This window comes from Oryx dammah, unplaced genomic scaffold, assembly GCF_014754425.2.
Source record: "Oryx dammah isolate SB20612 unplaced genomic scaffold, SCBI_Odam_1.1 HiC_scaffold_16, whole genome shotgun sequence".
NCBI lineage: Eukaryota > Metazoa > Chordata > Mammalia > Artiodactyla > Bovidae > Oryx > Oryx dammah.
In genome coordinates, this window is record NW_024070200.1 from 39,817,957 (window position 1) to 39,840,353 (window position 22,397).

Here is a 22,397-nt window from a genome sequence, read left to right on the forward strand (position 1 = left end):
TCCAAAGTCCAGTGAAGAGAAACCTACACCTGCAGCCAGGGATTCCACATCTCTGGCTCATAACATGCAAGCATAAGCTGTTGGCCTGTCTTGCTGGGTGCCCAGCCAGTTTCATCTGGTAATCCATCATGGAAAATTGAAACTAGCTAGTGAAGCAGCACAGCATATTGGTTAAGCCACATGCTCAGAGAAATGGGGTTCAAATCCCTGCACTGTCCCTTACCAGCCACATGGTATGTAAAAGCTTTGGATAAGAGACAAACCCCTCATGTTTCTCATCTGCAAAATGGGTACATATCACTGAATGGTTGTGAAGATTAAACGAAGCTAATATTCATAAAGTACTTAACTCAGTGCCTGGCACATAGTAGGTGGCTCTACACTTTATCTTTCTCACTGATTATAATAAAGCTTATATTTATTTCAAAAAAATCAAAGGAATGCAGACTTATGACTACTCTAAACGGATTCTGTAAAATAGTAGATTGGAAGATTATCTCTGACAGTAAAACATGACTCACACTCCTCATTCCTTTGTATGGGCCCTTGGGTAGGTTTTGGTTACCTGGGAGAGATGACCTGCTACTGCTAAGTCGCTTCAGTTGTGTCCAGCTCTGTGTGACCCCATGGACTGCTGCCTACCAGGCTCTTCTGTCCATGGGATTTGCCAGACAAGAGTACTTGAGTGGGTTGCCATTGCCTTCTCCAAGAGATGACCTGGTCTTCCTTTAATTAAAAGTATCATTACCATGAAACTTCTCAGTTTTCAAAACTTAGCTTGAGTGATTTGAATACTGCACAATTGTTCCCAGCCCTAGCTATTCCAGAAAGTGTGGCTAGAAGGTGCAGCCCTTCCATGGCAAAGACCTTCCCCTTAGGTGTGTTCTCCAACTTGTCCCCACTTCTGGGTCTCTCCTGGGCCAGCCTTAGGGTCTGCATATCTTGGCAGATCCAAGTGCTATCCGTTCACACAACACTGGAATAGAGGCTTTCAACTTCTCTAAAATACTTCTACAAGGGTCTCTTTTATACAGAAGCTGCTCTTTCCACAGATCCTGAATAACTCTAACTCCTTAGCTAATCCAGCATTACCATGGCTCCATGCTCCCATGAATGGATTGGCAGTTCTGGACACACAGTTTAAGGTCACATTTCTCAATTTAGTTTCAAAACTCTAGGTAGAGAAGCTCACTGCACCATGGAAAATGATCACTCACTTATTTGACCCTAAATACACCAAACAACACAGCGTCTGGCATCTCATCTGAAAAGGCCTACCCTGTAACAGTTTATAATGTAGGGAACCATCTGCTTTTCAATATTTCTTTTAAAGAAAAAGAACAGACAAAACATCAAAATTCTTCAAACTAGCAGTGACTTATCGAGAGACGAACAGAAGTTTATATTTTAAATCTTTTACTAATCATCACTATCCAGTCTCCTATAAAATTCTCATTGGCTCAAGTTTATTTGCTCAGCTTCACTTGATTAGATAGAGGTAAGTGGAAATTCAAACCAAACCAACAAAACAAAACAAGCCCTGGCCCTCTGTTGAGAGTATAACCTGGAGTAAGAGACACGACGTCTGTGTTGTGTAACCTCTCTCTCAGAGGAGCAGTTAATTTCTTGTTCAGCAGCATGGTGGTGGTTTCCATTCTTCTCCCCATCATTTTTAGACTCCAGAGTAGGCCGCCTTAATATTCTTCCTTTAAGGAGCATCTTTACTCTTAACTTTTTTGTTTGTTTTAGTTAAAAGAAACAGATGTGTGGAATACCTGGAAGGCAGTAGTTAAGAACTGTCATTTGTAATGCTGGTACTCAATGTGGCTGAGGTACTCTCATCCACTGCTGGTGGCATTTTTAAATGAGTAAGTTCTTTGGGAAAGCAGTATGCCAACATGGCGCAAGAATCAAACAGAACATTTACTCTAGAACTCCCTTCACTTCTAGGAACTCAGCCTATGGAAATATTAATAAAATAGCACAAGCAGTAATAACAGAAATGATGGTGGTGAAAATGATGACCAAGTCACCAAATCCCAAGGTCTGTTCCTGTTTCTCATCCTTGATCTCTATGATTGTGGTGACCACTGGCTCCTTCATAGCATGATATTTCTTTCAGTGTTCCTGACCCTAAAACTCTGTGTCATTTCCGCCTCTCACTATAATTTTGGAAGGCTCCTTATTCTTTCCATTCCCATAAAGACATTCTCCCAACCAGAGTTATTTCTTCTCCTCTCACCTCTATACTCTAACTGTAGGTGATCCCAAAGATGTCCACATATCTTCTGCAAAAGATAACTCCAGTCCTCAACATCCTTGAACTCTAAGTCCTAACTTTTCACATGCTTTTTGGATATATCCATATGTAACATCAAAGCCATTTCACCCTTCCTCATCTTGTCCGTCTTTCCTTCTGTATGGTGACAATCCTCATTCAGACCTTCTGTCCTTTTTATCAGATCAATGGTTCCCCCAAATGTCCTTAAACCCCAAAGGCTCATAAAAATTCAGTGACCAGACCTCAACTCAGACCTGTGCCTTAGGTATGTGTGTTTCTAATAAGCTGCCAAGTAAACTCAACAGAAGCCACCAGATACAGGAGCCAGGAATCTCAGCTATCTAAAAGACCATACTTGCCACCCAGATTCAGATCTCTTCTCCTATGGCCACCTTCACGTGCTTCTACACCCACCTCCACCTCCTCCTCCATTTCCCTTCACAAACAGTCTACACCCCACACCCCTCCTCTTCCTCCTCCATTTCCCTTCACAAACAGTCTATACCGCACACTCCTCCTCTTCCCCCCCCCCATTTATGAAGGACCTAATATGTGTCAAAACTCTAGGTACAGTAGTAGTGAATCAAAAGCACCTCTCCCATAGGAATATACAAATTAATTGTAGATGACCTGGAAAAATGCTTTACTACATTATTGCTCACCTCTTTGAGTACAAATATTTGAGAGCTGTAATTTCATAGAAACATTTCCTTAGATGGCTTCAAGTTAAATATGTCAATTTACTGGAAATTTAGAAGAATTCCTTGATCTTTGCCCTCCTTGCAGGTCTAGCACTTATTGTGCTGTACAATGAATTCTCCACTACTTATTGAATCAATGTGATGAACAACTGAACAAATAAATAGTCCCTACTTGCCTTTTCTGAAGATAGGTGAGAAGTGTTGAGGGCAAGTTGGTTCCCTAAGCAATAGCTTTTACTTTCTTTATTTAAAAAAAAAAAGAGAGAGAATAAATCAGGGCATGTCTGCCCAACTCTCTTCACCTCTACAAGCCACTTGTGAAGAACTCAGTCTTCGATAGCATGATGCCATCACACGGTCCCAGAAGAACTTTCAGACTCGCTTCCGTATTGAAGAAAGCCTATGTTGAATATGCTGATGTCAATGCATGAATGGATTAAAAAACTGTAGTACACACACAAATGTATATTATTATTCAACCACAAAAAAAAATGAGGACATCCTCCTCTTTGTGACAACATGGATGGACTGTAAAGACACGGTAAGTGAAATAAATTAGACAGAAAAAGACAAAACTGTATAACCTTAATGATACATAGAATCCAAAAAAACAAACTTATAGAAAAAGAGATCAGACTTGTGGTTACTAGAGGCAAAGGGTGGGGATAGGCGAAACTGGATGAAGGTGGTCAAAAGGTACAACATCAGGTTGTAAGATAATCAAGTACTCAGTTCATTTGCTCAGTTGTGTCCGACTCTTTTCGACCCCATGGACTGCAGCACGCCTGGCTTCCCTGTCCATCACCAACTCCCGGAGCTTACTCAAACTCATGTCCATCGAGTCAGTGATGCCATACAAGCATCTTATCCTCTGTTGTCCCCTTCTTCTCCTGCCTTCAATCTTTCCCAGCATCAGGGTCTTTTCCAAGGAATCAGTTCTTTGCATCAGGTGGCTAAAGTACTGGCATTTCAACTTCAGCATCAGTCCTTCCAATGAACATTCAGGACTTATTTTCTTTAGGATTGACTGGTTTGATCTCCTTGCAGTCCAAGGGACTCTCAAGAGTCTTCTCCAACACCACAGTTTAAAAGCATCAATTCTTTCGTGCTCAGCTTTCTTTATAGCCCAACTCTCACATCCATATATGACTACTAGAAAAACCATAGCTTTGACTAGACAGACCTTTTTGGCAAAGTAATCTCTGCTTTTTAATATGCTGTCTAGGAGCATGCATCTTTTAATTTCATGGCTGCAGTCACCATCTGCAGTGATTTGGGAGCCCAAGGAAATAAAGTCTGTCACTGTTTCCATTGTTTCCCCATCTATTTGCCATGAAGTGATGGGACTAGATGCCATGATCTTAGTTTTCTGAATGTTGAGTTTTAGGCCAGCTTTTTCACTTTTTTCTTTCAGTTTCATCAAGAGGCTTTTTAGTTCTTCTTCACTTCCTGCCATAAGGGTGGTGTCATCTGCATATCTTGAGGTTATTGATATTTCTCCCGGCAATCTTGATTCCAGCTTGGGCTTCATCCAGCCTGGCACTTCACTATTCTACATATAAGTTAAATAAGCAGGGTGACAATACACAGCCTTGACATACTCCTTTCCCCATTTGGAAACAGTCTGTTGTTTCATGTCTAGTTCTAACTGTTGCTTCTTGACCTGCATACAGATTTCTCAGGAGGCAGGTCAGGTGATCTGGAATTCCCATCTCTTTCAGAATTTTCCACAGTTTGCTGTGATCCACACAGTCAAAGGTTTTGGCATAGTCAATAAAGCAGAAGTAGATGTACTATTTCTACTACTAGGTAGTAGGGCTGTGCTATACAACATGATGATGAAAGCTGACACTGTTATATACAGGAAAGGTGCTAAGAAAGTAAAGCCCAAGAGTTCTCACTGCAAGGAGAAAATGTTTTTTTCTTTTTTCTTTTCTTTTTATTGCCTTCATATGAGACAATGGTGCTAGTGGTAAAGAACCTGCCTGCTAACGCAGGAGACATAAAAGCTGTGGGTTCGATCCCTCGGTCAGGAAGATCCCCTGGAGGAGGGCATTGCAACCCGCTCCAGCATTGCTTGGGAAATCCCATGGAGAGAGGAGCCTGGCGAGCTACAGTCCACAGGGTCACAAACAGTAGGACATGACTGAAATGACTTAGCACGCATGAGACGGTGCATGTTAGCTGAACCTATTGTGAAAATCATTTCAAAATATATGTAAATCAAACCATCATGCTGTGCACGTTGAAGAGTGACTGCTGTGCACTTTAGGGAGTGATATACGTCAACTATTTTTCCATTAAACTAGAAAAGATGACTACCATACTGCTAGCTTGTGCTGAGAAATAAAAAAGAAGTCCAGTAACCTTCTCTGCAAACGAGCTCAGCAACTTTTATTGAGCCCTGAAGCAACCACATCAGAGCCCATTTTCATTCTTCTTTCTATTTAGGGTAGAGAGACCCCCGAGGGTAGGGTACTGAGCTCCTCCCAGTTCTACCGTTTTCCTGGATCCTTGTTGCTTGTGTCTTCTCTGTCAAACAAATCACTAGTCACTAACTGGACAAAATGGTTTGGGCCAATGCAAGCATCATGCCAAACAGATCATCTCCAGAGTATCATCCCCAAACTTTCTCTAAGTGCCACTTCCAAAAGGAATACACTGAATAATAAAGACATTTAGAAATCCATCGTATCATTCAATCTTTCAGAATCATTCATGTTGCTTCCCAACCTCAAGGATTTCCTTACTTTGGATGGGCAGTGATAATGATAAAGATTTTCTGATGTCAGAAATAAAATTGGAACAGTACAGTATTTACTTAAATCAGGCTCTTTTTAAAAAGCCTGTTTCTTAATTTACTGTGTGAGAAACTTCCCTCTATTGGCCAACAGCAAAACCCTAACCTGGAGCTCAGACATGGGCCACACTAAGCCATACAGGAAGTCCATCTGAGCTGAATTAAAAAATAAATAAATAAGACTTCCTGTCAGAGAGCAAGCGTGTATGTCCCCAAATCTTGAGCACAGAGGACCTGTGGTCAAGCAAGCAGCCTCTTTAGAAGAAGTTCAGCGACTCCTTGCTAAAAGCACATGCTCCAACTGTTACTGTAACCCTATGGGTATCTACAGTGCTCTCTGCCCGAGACAGAGTGACAGGACACCAGCAGTTTTTAACTCGTCAGTCCATGTGCTACGTAAAGAGAAAACCCAGTAATACAATACACACTTTAATTTCCAAAGAGACTGGCTTCTAATCAGCCTTGAATCCACTGATTTCAGTCTCCCTGAAGTCCCGTTAGCTAGGAGCTCTGTCAACTGCTCTTTACATAAAGATAATTTAAGCAATTCCATATATGTATAATCTTAACAGTCTCATTAAATTTCCCCCAAGGTTTTGCATTACCGTACCGTTTCACCTTTATTATAACCTCCTTAAGGTCTTCCCTTTAGCCTCTGATTATCAGAGCACCTTAAAAGATAGCAATGTTTTCACCAAAAAGAGATAAAAATAATCTGAGGTTCATGTATGTCCAGAGAATCCAATGGAGTCCCAAATGTGGATGAAGTTGAAAGTCCTAAGGACTTTCTATTGGGCATTAAGCCCATGTGGCCCCTGAGCACACTTTCCTCTCCTCACATCACGAGGCAAAAGTGGTGAAGAGGTGCAGCCAGTACAAGTTGATCATGGATACATTATTTGAATTGCCTTATTCTTGAGTTCATAGTTCACTAGACAGGAGATCAGGGAAAGAAAGAGTTTATCAAATATCTGAATTTTACCTATTGTGTCTACATGAGACTTAATATTGACTATATGGAGGCCTAATGTTCAAACTGAAGAGCAGAGAATAGCGGACATCTGTTCCACCTCTGATCTAGAGTGTACGTGAATTGGAAGCCTGAAAGACCCTCAATCCACTCACTTCGTACTTCTGTAAGGTTCCCTTGGGAGGGGCCTCACCTCTCCAGAGAAAATCTATGGATGGAAGGGTTTTGGTTGATAGATGTTGACAGCTGGGAGGACAGGCATCAATTTTAAATATAATAGGATTATGTTCGGAGCAACTGGGGAAATGTGTAGATGATACCGACACTAGATAAGATGAAAATGTACTGAAATGAGAAATAGAGATACCTGAATAGAAAAGCAAGTTCAACAGTTTGTACAGTATGATATCATTTGTCATTATATGATGACATATATATTATGTGAAAGAATATAAACTAAGATATTAAGAGTACCAGTGCATATTCTCTGATTGTAGGAATATGATTTTTTAAATTTTTGCTTGTCTATATTTTCTAATTGTATAAAATGAACTGCTATTGTTCCTATAGTAAGAGACTATTACAAATAAAATGCAGGGGAGCTTGAGTGTTCCTGACTGATCGGAAAGTAGAACTGAGGGATGGTGTTAAGGCCATAGATGGTCCAAAAGGAAGATAGAAATAAACTCCTTCCACCCAGTCCTCTTGTCACAAAAGACAAACATCAGTCATCTTCCCTCTAACTATTATGTTAAGGATATTATGGGATGGATATTATTGTAATAAGAGACTCCACAATATGTTATCACATCAATACATACTTTACCTTTGAAAGTTTTCCTCTTCAATCAGGTTTGGGACAATGCATAGCCTATGCCTTGGTGTACAGTGAACTTTCTGATGTCAATACTCTCCTAGTTTCTACAGGCCAGCGCAGTCTCTGCTTTAGCTTTGTCACTGGGAAGCCTAAGGAATCTTGTCAAACACGAGAAGAGCCCTAGTGTGGCATCCTTGTGCAAAAGAAAAACAAATGTGGGCTGAACGGTTATCACTTAAATAGATTCATTTCTGGTCGGGTATCTGAATGTTAGGGATTAAGGATAGGGATAAATCAAACAGTAACAGCTAAAACTCACATATTCTCAATATATACCAGACTCCTTTCCCGGTGCTTTACAGATATTAACTTGTTTAAAGCAATAGCCACATGGAGTAGGTCATGTATCACGTGGCAATCTTTGTTAGAGATGATGCAGGGCTAAAGCACAGACTGGGGAAAGTTGTATCAACTTGCCCTGGTTTAATCTACTAGCACTGTAGCTACAACCTGTGTGAACCTGAGAAAATTACTTACTCTCTGTGCCTCAGTGCCCTCATCTGTAAAAAATAGGGTGATACTTGATTCATTCAACAAACATTTAACAAATACTTACTATATGGACAGAACTACGAATGTCACTCTCTGCTCCTAAGGAACCTGTCATTTCCCGAGGAAGAGAGACATGTATTCAACAACATAAGCAATTTTTCTGTAAGATCTATAAAGTGCCAATGCTTCACTCTTATGTATAAAAGATGTAAGCTCTTCGTTTGAAATTAATGTTCTTTATCATTTTGAGAAAAACATTTCTATTCTTAGTCTACTAAGTTTAAAAATATGAGACTAGATGTTTATATTTTGAAAGTATCATTTCAGTATATACTGCAAATGTTTACTTTTCCCTCTTTGACTTTTTTATGTGCTGAATTAAGGTAACATATCTTCCTGTACAAAAATATCCTTGAATTTTTAAATCTGTCCCAATTAATCATAATATTCTATCTTCTTAATATTCCTTTGGATTCCAGTTGCAAATAGTATGTTTAGAATGTTTTCACTGATATTTATATGTAAAACCAGTCTTTCAAATTTTTTTATTAATAGACTTTTTTGAAACCCAAGAACTGTTCTTTGTTCAGTATGTTTCAATGAGAAATGATTAACTGGTTCTACCAAAACTAATTACAAGAAAGAGAAAAGTACCACAAGTGTAAATTATAAATGAGAAGTAGGCTGTAACAACAGAAGCAGAAATTGGAACACAAATTATGACACTCTTAAGTTTAGAAATTAAATCATACTAGTATAATTGAAAAATTATTAAATATGTCTACTATCTATTCACTCAATTTAGAAAATTTACTTAACTGCTCTTAAAAATCAATAAAAGAAATTTGTTATACTTGATATTTTTAAAGCACTAGTTAACCTTTTTTTAAATAAAAGGGCATATTAAGTATTACAATTTCCAAATGCACCACTTACAGGGGTTATATGAGAAATGTTTGGCAATTTTGGCTTTGAAAAGAAAACTGCAATTTTGGTTTGAAACTTTGGTAAATGAATGACATAATTTATGTGTACCCTTTAGGTAGAACCAGATGTGTTGATTTGGTTCTGAGTTATCGTCTGAAAGATATTCCATTTTTCAAAAAGCCCAAATTCTACACAAATATGCAAATTTATGATGATAGAGTTATATTCTTAGGAATTACCAAGCTCTTCTCTCAGTCTCATGTTTTATGAAATGTTAGAGTTAATAGTAACTGTTTTCAAAGATGTTTCTTCTACAGAAAAAGGCATTTCAAGTGGAATTTTAAAAACTGAAATATAACATTCTTCTGAACTTGAACTCATATATATATTATAGAAATAAAGACACAAATTTGCATGGAATGTTCCTAAGTTCAAAACAAGAACAAGATTTACTAAGCTATTTCTAATGCCTTCTCCTTGAGCCAACTTTGTGCTCAGTTTTTTAAAAAATCATCGTTTCCTCAGTGTCAATTGCCTTGCATTCTTATGAAACCTGCACTTAGCAAGGTATATATACTCACTGATTTCTAGTTGCCTACTCTTGCCAAAATGCTTCTACAAAGAACTGAAGTGAGTCTGTGGAGTCTGAGTAGGATTGGAGTAGACAGCACCTCTTCCAAGGTGGTTAAGTAAAAATATCATGTAAGGGGAAAGAAAAAAGTTCTCTGAGAAGGAAAAACTGCTGTTATCCATAGTGCTGGTAGCACCAGTCAGCTTTCTCTAGAAGTCTCCAAAGGGCTCACGAACTATGAAGTCAGTCAGTCAGTCAGTTCAGTCGCTCAGTCGTGTCCGACTCTGCAACCCCATGAATCGCAGCACACCAGGCCTCCCTGTCCATCACCAACTTGCGGAGTTCACTCAGACTCACGTCCATCGAGTCGGTGACGCCATCCAGCCATCTCATCCTCTGTCGTCCCCTTCTCCTCCTGCCACCAATCCCTCCCAGCATCAGAGTCTTTTCCAGTGAGTCAACTCTTCGCATGAGGTGGCCAAAGTATTGGAGTTTCAGCTTCAGCATCAGTCCTTCCAATGAATAACCAGGACTGATCTCCCTTAGGATGGACTGGTTGGTAATAGCACTTAATGTACCAATGGCACCTTTGACACTAAGCATCACTCATGGTGTTATTATGCCTTTTTCCCCCTAAAAGACCTTCTGAACTGTTCAAGAAAAAAAAAAAAAAAAAACGAAACAAAACGTGTGCTACCCCAAATCACAAAGGCAACTTGCTAATACAAACCAGCCTGGTGCCCACAAGAGCCTCTACATTCACTTTTATCAAATTGAAAGCAGTGTCCACAGGTTTCAAAAGGCCCTGTCAAAACCAAAGACTCAAGTCTGAAATACACCAACAGGCAGATACTGATGAGCCCATCTCAGTCTTACAAGCTGGTTTCAGAAAGTAAACACCCCTGAAGTACAGGCTAATACTACTCCCGTTTCTATATTTTTCTCTCCCCAAATCACATAGACTTCTGAAAACAACAGACAGAAGATCATGCTTACAATAATGTGTTAAGAGAAAAGAGAAAAATGCAGAATTGTATACCTCTTCTCCAAGAACATATACAGTAGCAAGAAATACACATGGGCAGCTAAAGGTTGGAAGGTACATGGACAAGCCAAAGACTGATTTGTTAGAATGGTGGGGCTGTGATGACGCTTCTTTCATTGAAACTTTATGAAAATATTTTAAGATATTTTGAAAATTCAAAGTCAAAGAGAGAAGCCAAAAATTGCCAGCTCATGAGCCAAATTTAACCCACTACTACTCCTAACAAGTCTTTAACAACTGCTTTAGTCCTTGGATGGGAGACCGCCTGGGAATACCAAGTGCTGTAGGCTTTTATATTGGGCTTCACTGGTGGCTCAGAGGTTGAAACATCTGCCTGCAACGCGGGAGACCTGGGTTCGATCCCTGGGTCAGAAAGATCCCCTGGAGAAGGAAATGGCAACCCACTCCAGTATGCTTGCCTGGAGAATCCCATGGATGGAGGAGCCTGGTGGGCTATATATAGTCCATGGGGTTGCAAAGAATCGGACACGACTGAGCAACTTCACTTCACTTCACTTCACTGCATAAATACTTGAATTTTTAGCTTCTCATGAAAAATTGAAAGATCTGGAAAAACTAGGTCCCTGTTCTCACCTGAGCTCAACCAGCCTGAGCAGTGAGGAGACCATTTGACTTTATCAAGGGAACGCTTGCTAATCTACTGCCAGAGGCTCCACTGCCCACTCACCTCTACCTCCTGCCCACAGGCACAGCACGTGGGATCCTGCTGAAGGCACCTGGATTAAGGAAGCTTCCATGACTCCACACCTATTTATGAGCTTTCTCCTTTCTCTCATCACATTTTTACACTTTGGATGTCCCCTCAGTGGTCAAATTAGAGAATGTCTATTCCCGCTTTGAGAAATGAGTTACATAATCCTGGAATATACCTATGATAATAAAAAATCCGGCAATTGACAAAAACAGACCAGTCAATCCTGATGATGATAACAATTAGTAATGACAATAAAAACACTTTGGGGACTGAGTTTTCAAACTAGCCAACCCTGTTAAGCAAATAGGCTTCCCTGATACCTCAGTTGGTAAAGAATCTGCCTGCAATGCAGGAGACCTGGTTCAATTCCTGGATTGGGAAGATCCGCTGGAGAAGGGATAGGCTGCCCACTCCAGTATTCTTGGGCTTCCCTTGTGGCTCAGTTGGTAAAGAATCCACCTGCAATGTGGGAGACCTGGGTTCTATCCCTGGGTTGGGAAGATGCCCTGAAGAAGGGAAAGGCTACCCACTCCAGTATTCTGGCCTGGAGAATTCCATGGACTGTATAGTCTATGGGGTTGCAAGGAGTCAAACACAACTGAGCAACTTTCACTTCACTTCACATAGAGCAAATAATCAAGACTTTTGAAAAATTAAATTTAGGGTTAGAACATCTTGGTGTTCTCTTAATAAAGATTCACATGGAAACCAAAACCAAAGTAGAATAATGAGCAGCTGAATATATAGTCCATTCGTCTTTGGTCTTTCCCTGCTCTCTTTAAGACCTAGGCTAAAAGGTATGTTTGTGTTTTTCAAACAAGACACATGGGGTTTAATTAGCCCATTCAGGGGAGAATGATATATAAATTTATCACTTCCAGGGTTCAAAGTCGATGCTATGCCACCAAAAACAGCAGGCCACCATAAATATAACCATAAATGACTGACAGGTGAAGAGGCATGCACAGTTAACAATGTACAACAGAATGGTGTGCTTTTCAGGCCTTTTGAGCATTCTGTATTATTGACTACCCCACCGTGGCCTTTGTGAAGGGACAGTTCTTACCGTGTTAATGGTCCCAAGTCTCCTGAGTCCTGGCTTCCAGCTTCACTGGCAGTGATCGCTGATTTTGAGGATACAGATGCAGGGATTTGGACTAAATAATGAAAATAACAGGAATCCCATGTTAAAAAATTCAGTGACCACACTGAGGGAAAGAGCAGTGTGAGACAAGTCAGAACAGCCATGCCCAAATTAAAGTGCTTGTGTAGCCAGGAGAGACTGAGATAACAGAAAAAAAGAGGAAAGAAAAGGAAAACAGTCAAGTGCATTTTTCATATTTTGGAAATTAAAATTTGAAATGAGCTTAGACAGAATTAACTTAAGAGATTCAAAGGCCATGTCCACCTTAACAAAGTAAAGTGGCGAATCAAAGCAGTTACCCAGATAATTCAAGGCAAATCTTTCTCTAGCATCAACTATCCAGATAATTCTAATTCTCCACTTTATTTTGTTAGTAGAGATGTGACCTAGTAAAAACATAAGACGAGGTGTCTATAAAATTTTAAAAGATTATGAAATAAATGATTATGAGCAATTTTAAACAGTCATGGAGAGTCAGCTAATCTGTTTTATGTCTGTATTTGGAGGGAAGTCTATCGTCCGTGGATAAACTGCACGTGCTATGAGAGACTAAGTGACAGAGAAAAGGGTAAATATTGAACCCGGTCATTTAAAAATCTCTTTCAAAACAAAGCAAAATGCCAGGCTGCTTTATTCTACACTTAGTTTCATCCCCTTGTGCTGTTTACTGTGCTTGGGAATTGTGTTCCTTCGCAGCTGGCAGTTCTAGAAAGCACCGCCGTGTGCACTTAGATGAACAGCCATTCTGCAGACAGGAGAAACAAGCTCACAGATCAAGGTCAGCACAGGCTGGAAATCTGACAGCAAGCATAAGAAAAGGAAAACACTAAAGAAAATGCAAACATATTTTTACTCTATCCTTCAAATACAAGACAAATGTCCTTCACATAGAAGCTGCACCAAACAGCTAAGGTGGCTCCAGGCCAGAGGAAAACGGGTTTTCAATATCACACGTGCCAAGGAAGACATATGGGCAGAAAGAAACCTCAGTACACTGTGCAGATCCCCATTTGGTTTCAATCATGTGCAATTTCCTTTATTTCATAAGGAAAAGGGTTTAACTATTCTGTCCAAATCCTATAACACAATGGCGGATCCGTTAAGATACCAGGAATTTTCATGTGGTTCTACAATTAATCCACTGATTACCCTCTGCAGTAAGTCAGAAGGTAGGTCAGAGAGATGGGTAAAAATTGAAAATGGGGTTCACCCTGGCCAGGCCCTTTGGCAGAGATACAGGGGTAGTTCAGAATTTGGTCATGGTTTAGGGATGTTTCATCTATTTTACTCTTAAGGTTTAATTGCTGGCTTTATGCAGGTTAGGGGAGGAGATATTCTACTGTTGTGTTTAACCAGTGTTCACATTGCAACAGAACTTCAAAGGCTATTTTGAGGCAAAAATATAATTGAACAGTGTCTAATATGTATCACTTGTCAACTAAGTGATTAAAAAGTCAGCTCCTCAAAGAAGCTCCATCACTCAAATATCGCACAGCTTACCTCTTCCATACCACAAAGAAGCTAACAAAACAATCAACGTCCCACTGGTGTTTATGATACCATTGTTATACATATGACTTTACCTACTACAAACTGAGGTTTAAAATGCTTTTCCATGGTGTTTTAGTTTTGTGTGTATGTATTGAATGATATTCAGAAATAATTTACGTGATTATTATATATATATAGCTTTTTCTTGTTTATATTGATATGAACACCATTTTATTGTAGACGGGATAATTTTTATTAATTTAAGTAATTATGGAAATAAATGAAAATTTATTTTAATATAAAAGCCAATGATGGAATTAAAAGATGAACCATTTATAAAAGGAAATCTGATACTGTTTTTATTTGTATGTATTACTTTTAAAGCTTTTGTTTTACTATATTGGATGTCATATAGTTTTACAGACATCCTAGGATTACTCTGAAATGCATGGAAAGCAAATGGGTAAAGAAAAATAAAATAAGTGATATATGGTTAAGTGACATAAGAAACATATTATAAACAAGTTACCTTCAACATAAATAAAACAAATAGCTCAATATCCAAATTCTGGATAAAATGAGGAAATGGATAATGAGTTGGAAGAAGGGTGCTGCAGTAAAGATGCCAATGAAGCCAAGATATACAGCAGAGTCAATGAAATTTAAACATGTTAATCAGCTGCTAATCTGTCAGCATTTTAAGTTTTCCTTCAAATTTCCTACTGAGCGTTCGATTTTTCATCACTCTGTGCCTGTGGTGGTTATGAAATTCATAACCAGATTCACAGTATTTACACTGGCAGAGAGAGACTGGGATTCAGCAATGGAAATGAAAAACAACATTTTTTTTTTCCTTCAAGATTTCTTGAATTTACCATGGGGTAACTCATTTATTTACATCATCTGATGTGAACAGCCAATTCATTGGAAAAGCCCCTGATGCTGAGAAAGATTGAGGGCAGAAAGAGAAGAGAGAATCAGAAAATGAGATAGCTGGATGGCATTACCAATGCAATGGACATGAACCTGGGCAAACTCGGAGATGGTGAAAGACAGGGAAGTCTGGCGTGCTGCAGTCCATGGGGTTGCAAAGAGTCAGACCAGACTGGGTGACTGAACAACAACATCAACTCATTTAACAAGTATAAGATACTCTAATAGTAACACAATAGAGAAGGCTGACCAGGGCATCAGCCAATAGGCAGCAAATTGCCAGCAACCCTACAATCTGTCCTCCTATCTCCTTCTGGCCTATCAATTTCAAAAGTAAATATACCTGAACCATAAGCCAAAGTATTTCTTAAAATACGAAAACAAAGAGAGATGTAAAAGAATAGTATAAACACTGGACAGGGTACAATCACTCTTTGTGACCCCATGGACTGTACAGGCCATGTTATTCTCCAGGCCAGAATACTGGAGTGGGTAGCCTTTCCCTTCTCCAGGGCATCTTCCCAATTTAGGGATTGAACCCAGGTCTCCCACATTGCAGGTGGATTCTTTACCAGCTGAGCCCTAAGGGAAGCCCAAGAATACTGGAGAGGGTAGCCCATCCCTTCTCCAGAGGATCTTCCCAACCCAGGAATCAAACCGGTGTTTTCTGTATTGCAGGCAGATTCTTTACTAGCTGGGCTATCAGCTAGTAAAGAATGGGAAGACCATGGTACATCACACGCAAGTCAAATCTGAGAAAACAGTAGCACAAAGCTTTCTGAAGTACCTAGAGGGGGCTCCAGACAGACTGCCATACTTTGCAGCAGGGCCTCTGTCTCTCAGCGTTTATAATCCAGGTCAGAGTCACCCTAAACTGGTTCTTTCTTCTGCTGTGTATCAGCCTACAAAAGTGGATGCCAGAGAGAAAAGTGCATAACAGAGCTAAATGTATGCTTCTCCTGGATGAAACTGAAAATGATAAATGCACGGCAGCAGAGACCAGGCAAAGGTCCTAAACAGATATAATCATGGGTAGAAAGGATGAAAAACATTGTAACCGCTCCATTTAGTAATTACTAATCCAGTACTTTTCTTTGGGTTGAAGGCTTTTTCCTGCCTCTACCACTGATACCAGAGTTTTCCTCACTGAGTTTCAGAAGAAACTGTCAGGATAAAAATTTTCTAACTGGGATGTGGATTTTAAACAAAAATTCTGCCTGGTATTTTTTAGATCCCATGTCCCTTCTAGGAAGACATATTACTAGTTCGTGATGAGTGTGTGTTTATAATATTGATGGCTCACATTTGGGATTATGCCAAATCCAAATTATGTTTATTAAGGCATGTGAACAATACTTATGTAAGTAATGTTACTTAATTCTAATTTTCTTAGGCTTCCATTACACATATCAATTCAAACGAGAAAATTACGCATGTAGAAAAATATAAAACAAAAAGTTATTTTGAGTAGAGACATTCTTTCCCACTAAGAACACACTGCCTTAAAAACACACGTGTGTAAGCCTCTGACAGTAACATCCTATGCTCGGTTTGTCTTTTTATAGAATAGAAACAAGTCAAAATACAGGTTAAAGAAGGTTACTAGTGGAATTCTGGCGGGGGGCGGAGCGCGGACTTAAATACTCAGGTTTCTTTTCTTTTTCATAACACAATTACGACTTAAAGCATTTGCCCCACATCTGAAACACGTAACATCCTATTTGACACGCAGCCACCTCACAAGGCTTTGTGAGTTTCCAGGAGTGAGGCTGTCATGGTCAAAAGCCAATTATCCACTTACTAGACACACCTTCCTACCCAGGGGCAAACAGGACTCCCTAACAGACACATTATCTCTTTCAGGAGTGCAAAGTACATTGTAAAGCAGTGAAGTATAATTTCCATGGTGGCATCTAAAGCAGAAAGAGTTCATGCAACTTTGACGCTCAGATGGTATACCTACACCCTGACCACAAGCAAAACACATCTTTGCACATAGTACTGGGCTCTGTTACTATTCAGCACAGGCTTAGAATACACTCAGGTATTTAAGACTACCTGTCATCAGAGGAAAAACTCCCTTTATGGGGATCGATAAGGTAGAAGGGGCAGGCTCTCTCATGTAACCCGTAAGAATTCTGAAATGGCAGTTTAATCTTGGAAGATATGAATGTTCACTTTCCCAATTTTAACATTTAAACTAACAAAGTTCCAAAGTTTATGCATACAACAGAGGCAAAGACAGAACTAAAATAAGAAGGACCTCACAGAGTACTGTCACTACTGAATATAAAAGGAAAAAAAAAAACAACAACAAGGAAGCCAATATGGAATAGCATGCGAACAGTTAGCGTGTGACAGTGAAGAGTTAAGCCATAACTGGACTGTCAGCTTCACTGAGAGCAGATACATGCTTACTTTGTTTACCATTAGATCCTCACATCTAGAAGTCAATGCTCAATTAAGAAATGTGTTCAAGTACCGGTGTTTTACCTCCTCGGTTAAATTTATTCTTAGAAATTTTATTCTCTTTGTTGCAATTGTAAATGAAATTGGGATATAGCTAAAGGCATGGATAGAAAGAAATGTATAGCTCCAATATCTATATTTTAAAAAAATGAAGGATCTCAGATCAATAACCGAATCTTCTACCTTAAGGACCTAGAAAAAGAAGAGGAAACTAAACCCAAAGAAAGCAGAAGGTAATAATAAAGATCAGAGCTGACTTACATGAAAAAGAGTACAAAGTAGAGAAAATCAGCAAGACTAAACACTGACTCTTTAAAACGATCAACAAAATGGGCAAACCTAACTAGACTAACCAAGATAAAAAGAGAGATTCAAATTACTAAAGGTGGTATGAAAGAGAGAACGTTGCTACCAACCTTATAGAAATAAGAATTATAAAGAAACACTATACCAAGAAATTAGACAACACAGATGAAATGGAAAAATTCCTAGAAAGATACTACCTACCAACAATGATTCAAGAAGAAATAGAAAATTTGAATAGAGGTAAACATTTAAAGAGATTAAATGAATAATTTACAAACTTCTCACAAAGGAAAGCCCAATCACAGATAGATTTACTGATGTCTTCTACTAGTATTTGAGCTTGTGGGACTCAACAGATGAGATAAAACTATCAGCTTTGTTATTGCTAAAGCTGTTTGAAGAATGAAGCTTAAACAGGTGACTCCCAGTGGCTCGGGTTAAGCATCCACCTGCCAGTGCAGGAGCTGCAGGAGACACCAGTTCAATCCTGGAGTGGGGAAGATCCCCTGGAGGAGGAGATGGCAACTCCCTCCTGTATTCTGGCCTGTACAATCCCATGGACAGAGGAGCCTGGTGGGCACAGTCGATCAGGTCACAAACAGTCAGACATGACTGAGCGACTGAGCATACGCAGACTAGGCTTCTTGATACTTCATCAAGGCCTTTAGGAGAAATGCCTGCCTGTCACAGGCCTCTCCCATGGAAACTCAGTTTTCTGCAGGCAGATACCAGAAGGAGGAAGGAACAGAGCTGCACTTGCCCAGTTATTTCTCCCAATCTCATCCATAAGATGGGCTGGTCAGAGGACAGAACTGTGATTGCAGGTGACCAGGAGCCACACTGTAGACAATTCGATTATATGTAAACCAAGCTGCCCTTTAAAAATAGTGATGCATTGCACTGGAAAGCTTTTTTACAATTGGTGTGATACAGTAGAAAGAACGCCAGTTTAGGCATTAGGAGATCTAAAGACCCAACACAGTTCTGTCACAATGTGTGACCATGTACATTACATTTCATACCTCTGAGCCAGTATTTAATTACTTCATCCAAAATTCTATCAACTTTGTGAGAACAGCTTAGAAACATAATAAAACAAAACTTTTCACTTATAGAAAAGTGAAAAAAATATCTTTCTTAAATTATTTCCTTCCTCTGGATTTACTTTCCTAAGCTTACCAAGCTAAGCCATTAATTTCCATTAGTGTATATTTTAAGTGGAATTCATAGGGTCTTTGGTATTTTTCCTTCCTTGCTCTACTCCCTTTCTTACACCCTGCTATTCTTTCTTCTTCCCAAGCTTTTTTTTTTAATATAAATTTATTTATTTTAATTGGAGGCTAATTACTTTACAATATTGTATTGGTTTTGCCATACATCAACATGAATCCACCACAGGTGTACATGTGTTCCCCATCCTGAACCCCCCTCCCACCTTCCTCCCCGTACCATCCCTCTGGGTCATCCCAGTGCACCAGCCCCAACCATCTTGTGTCCTGCATCAAACCCGGACTGGCGATTCGTTTCATATATGATATTATACATGTTTCAATGCCATTCTCCCAAATCATCCCACCCTCTCTCTCTCCCACAGAGTCCAAAAGACTGTTCTATGTATCTGTGTCTCTTTTGCTATCTCACATACAGAGTTATTGTTACCATCTTTTTAAATTCCATATATATGCATTAGTATACTGTATTGGTGTTTTTCTTTCTGGCTGCATATGAAAAAAATTGAACGGAACACAAATAAATGGAAATATATACTGTGCTCATCGATTGGAATAATTAATATTGCTAAAAATGTCCATACTATCCAAAGCAATATACAGATTCAATGCAAACCCTATCAAATACCAATAGTATTTTTCACGGAAGTGGACAAAAAATCCTGAATGACCAAATAAACTGTGAGAAAAAAGAACAAAACTGAGGCATCATGCACCCTAACTTCAAATTATACTACAAAGCTATAGTAATCAAAACAGTATGGTACTGGGACAAAAAACAAACACATAGATTAATGGAACAGAAGAGAGCCCAGAAATAAACCTGTGCACATATAGTCAATTAATATATAGTGAAGGTGCAAGAATATACAATAGGGAAAAACAATCTATTCAATAAATGGTGTTGGGAAAGTTGAATAGCTACTTACAAAATACTGTACCATTCTCTTACACCATATACAAAAGTAAACTTAAAATGGATTAAAGACTTGAATGTAAGACCTGAAACCATAAAATTCCTAGAAGAAAGTGTACACTGTCAGTTCTGTTTTGTATGTCTCCTCATGCAAAGACAACGAAAGCAAAAATAAAGTGAGATTACATAAAAGTATTGATAAAAAACTTTTGCACAGCAAAGAAAACCAAAAACAAAAGGCAATCTACTGAGTGCGAGAAGATATCTGCAAATCATATATCCAATAAAGAGTTAATATCCAAGATTTATAAAGGACTCATACAACTTTATATTACAAAAATGAAAAATCTGATTTAAAAAATGCACAGAGGACCTAAATAGATATTTTCCCAAAGAAGACATATAGATGGCCAATGACCACATACAAAAAGGCTCAACATCATTAATCATCAGGGAAATACAAATCAAACTACAATGAGATATCACCTCATACCTGTGTCAAAATGGCTATTATTCAAAAGATAAAAAATAATGTGTTGGTAAGGGTGTGTAGAAAAAAATACTCTTGTACACTGTTGGTGGGAATGTAAATTGGTACAGACACTGTGGGAAATGATATGGAAATTCCTAAAAAGTTAAAAGTAGAACTGTTATATGATCCAGCAATTTCATTTCTGAATATTTGCCCAAAGAAAACAAAACTGCTAATTCAAAAAGATATACATACCCCAATTTTCATTGCAGCAGCATTAGTCAAGATATGGAAGCAATCTCAGTGTCCACTGATACAGGAATAGATAAAGAATATGTGTTTTATATATATAACATTATATATACATATATATACACAATGAAATATTAATCATGAAAAATGAAATTTTATCATTTGTGACAATGTGAATGGACCTAAAGGGTGTTATGCCAAGTGAAATAAGACAGACATAGAAAGAGAAATGACGTGTGATTTTACTTACATGTCAAATCTGAACAACAAAATAAAGGAACAAACAAAAGAAAATGAAAACACATTCACAGATACAGAGAAGAAACTGCTGGTTGTCAGAGAGGAGGTTGGGGGGATAGGTGAAATAATCAAAGGAGATTAAGAAGCACAAACTTCCAGCTAAATAAATAAGTCATGTGTATGTGTAATATACAGAGTAGGCCATAAGTCATGTGTATGTCTAATACACAGAGTAGGCCATATAGTCAATAATATTGTAATATCTTAAATGGTGACAGATGATAATTAGACTTATTGTTATGATCATCTCATAATGCATGTAAATGTTGAATCACCATGTTATATGCTTGAAACTAATGTAGAATGTTATGTCAATTAAAAATAAATACATAGAGACACACACACACACACAAAATAAATGTGTTCAATGAATAAATGTTCTGCCTTTGGAAACTGTTATTCTATAGCTGTCAAATCTAAGAATTATATACCCTTTGGGACACTCACACCAGTTATACCCGCTTCAGAAAGCTCCTTTCCACCACCATGACAAGGCATCATCTAAACTACCAGCAACCCAGTGCTCATGACAAAACCATTTCTATATTCCAGCAATGACAACAAAAATCTGACCTTTCTTCATCGTTTCAAGGACAGCAGGGTGCTGGTGGTAATGAACATGAGAAGTTCTAATGAACCTCTTATACAGGGAACAGAAAAAGATCTGTCTAATCTTTTCCTTTTGAATAAACTTAAGGCATATTATCTATAACTTTCTGTAACTTTCTATCATGTATGTCCTATGCAGAAAGGCACAGGTGGCTCAGATGATAAAGAATCTCCCTGCAATGCAGGGGATTTGGACTTGATCCATGGGTCAGGAAGATCTCCTAGAGAAGGAAATGGCATGGACAACAGCAAACATCTCCAAAGAAAAGCACTGCTTACTGTCAAGGGCAAATAAACTATGGCATCAGTCAAAGCGTAATGTACCAAGAGAATGCCAGGAGGATAGAGGGCAATGCAATTATGTTTTCAGTTCAGTTCAGTCGCTCAGTCGTGTCCGACTCTTTGCAACCCCATGAATCACAGCACGCCAGGCCTCCCTGTCCATCACTAACTCCTGGAGTTCACTCAGACTCAAGTCCATCAAGTCAGTGATGCCATCCAGCCATCTCATCCTCGGTTGTCCCCTTCTCTTCCTGCCCTCAATCCCTCCCAGCATCAAAGTCTTCTCCAATGAGTCAACTCTTCACATGAGGTGGCCAAAGTACTGGAGCTTCACCTTTAGCATCATTCCTTCCAAAGAAATCCCAGGGTTGATCTCCTTCAGAATGGACTGGTTGGATCTCCTTGCAGTCCAAGGGACTCTCAAGAGTCTTCTCCAACACACAGTTCAAAAGCATCAATTCTTCGGTGCTCAGCCTTCTTCACAGTCCAACTCTTACATCCATATGTGACCACAGGAAAAACCACAGCCTTGACTAGACGGATCTTAGTCGGCAAAGTAATGTCTCTGCTTTTGAATATACAGTATAGGTTGGTCATAACTTTTCTTCCAAGGAG

General features: G+C 39.0%; 1 long non-coding RNA gene across 2 annotated transcripts in view; it reads right to left on the bottom strand.

Annotated features, from left to right (window-relative positions):
- LOC120875521 overlaps positions 1 to 22,397 on the bottom strand; it is a 65,251-nt gene that overhangs the window by 13,824 nt on the left and 29,030 nt on the right. For both annotated transcript variants that reach the window (XR_005723979.1, XR_005723978.1), the window contains exon 2: positions 12,446 to 12,536. This is a non-coding gene — a long non-coding RNA (uncharacterized LOC120875521). The remainder of the gene's footprint in view (positions 1 to 12,445; positions 12,537 to 22,397) is intronic.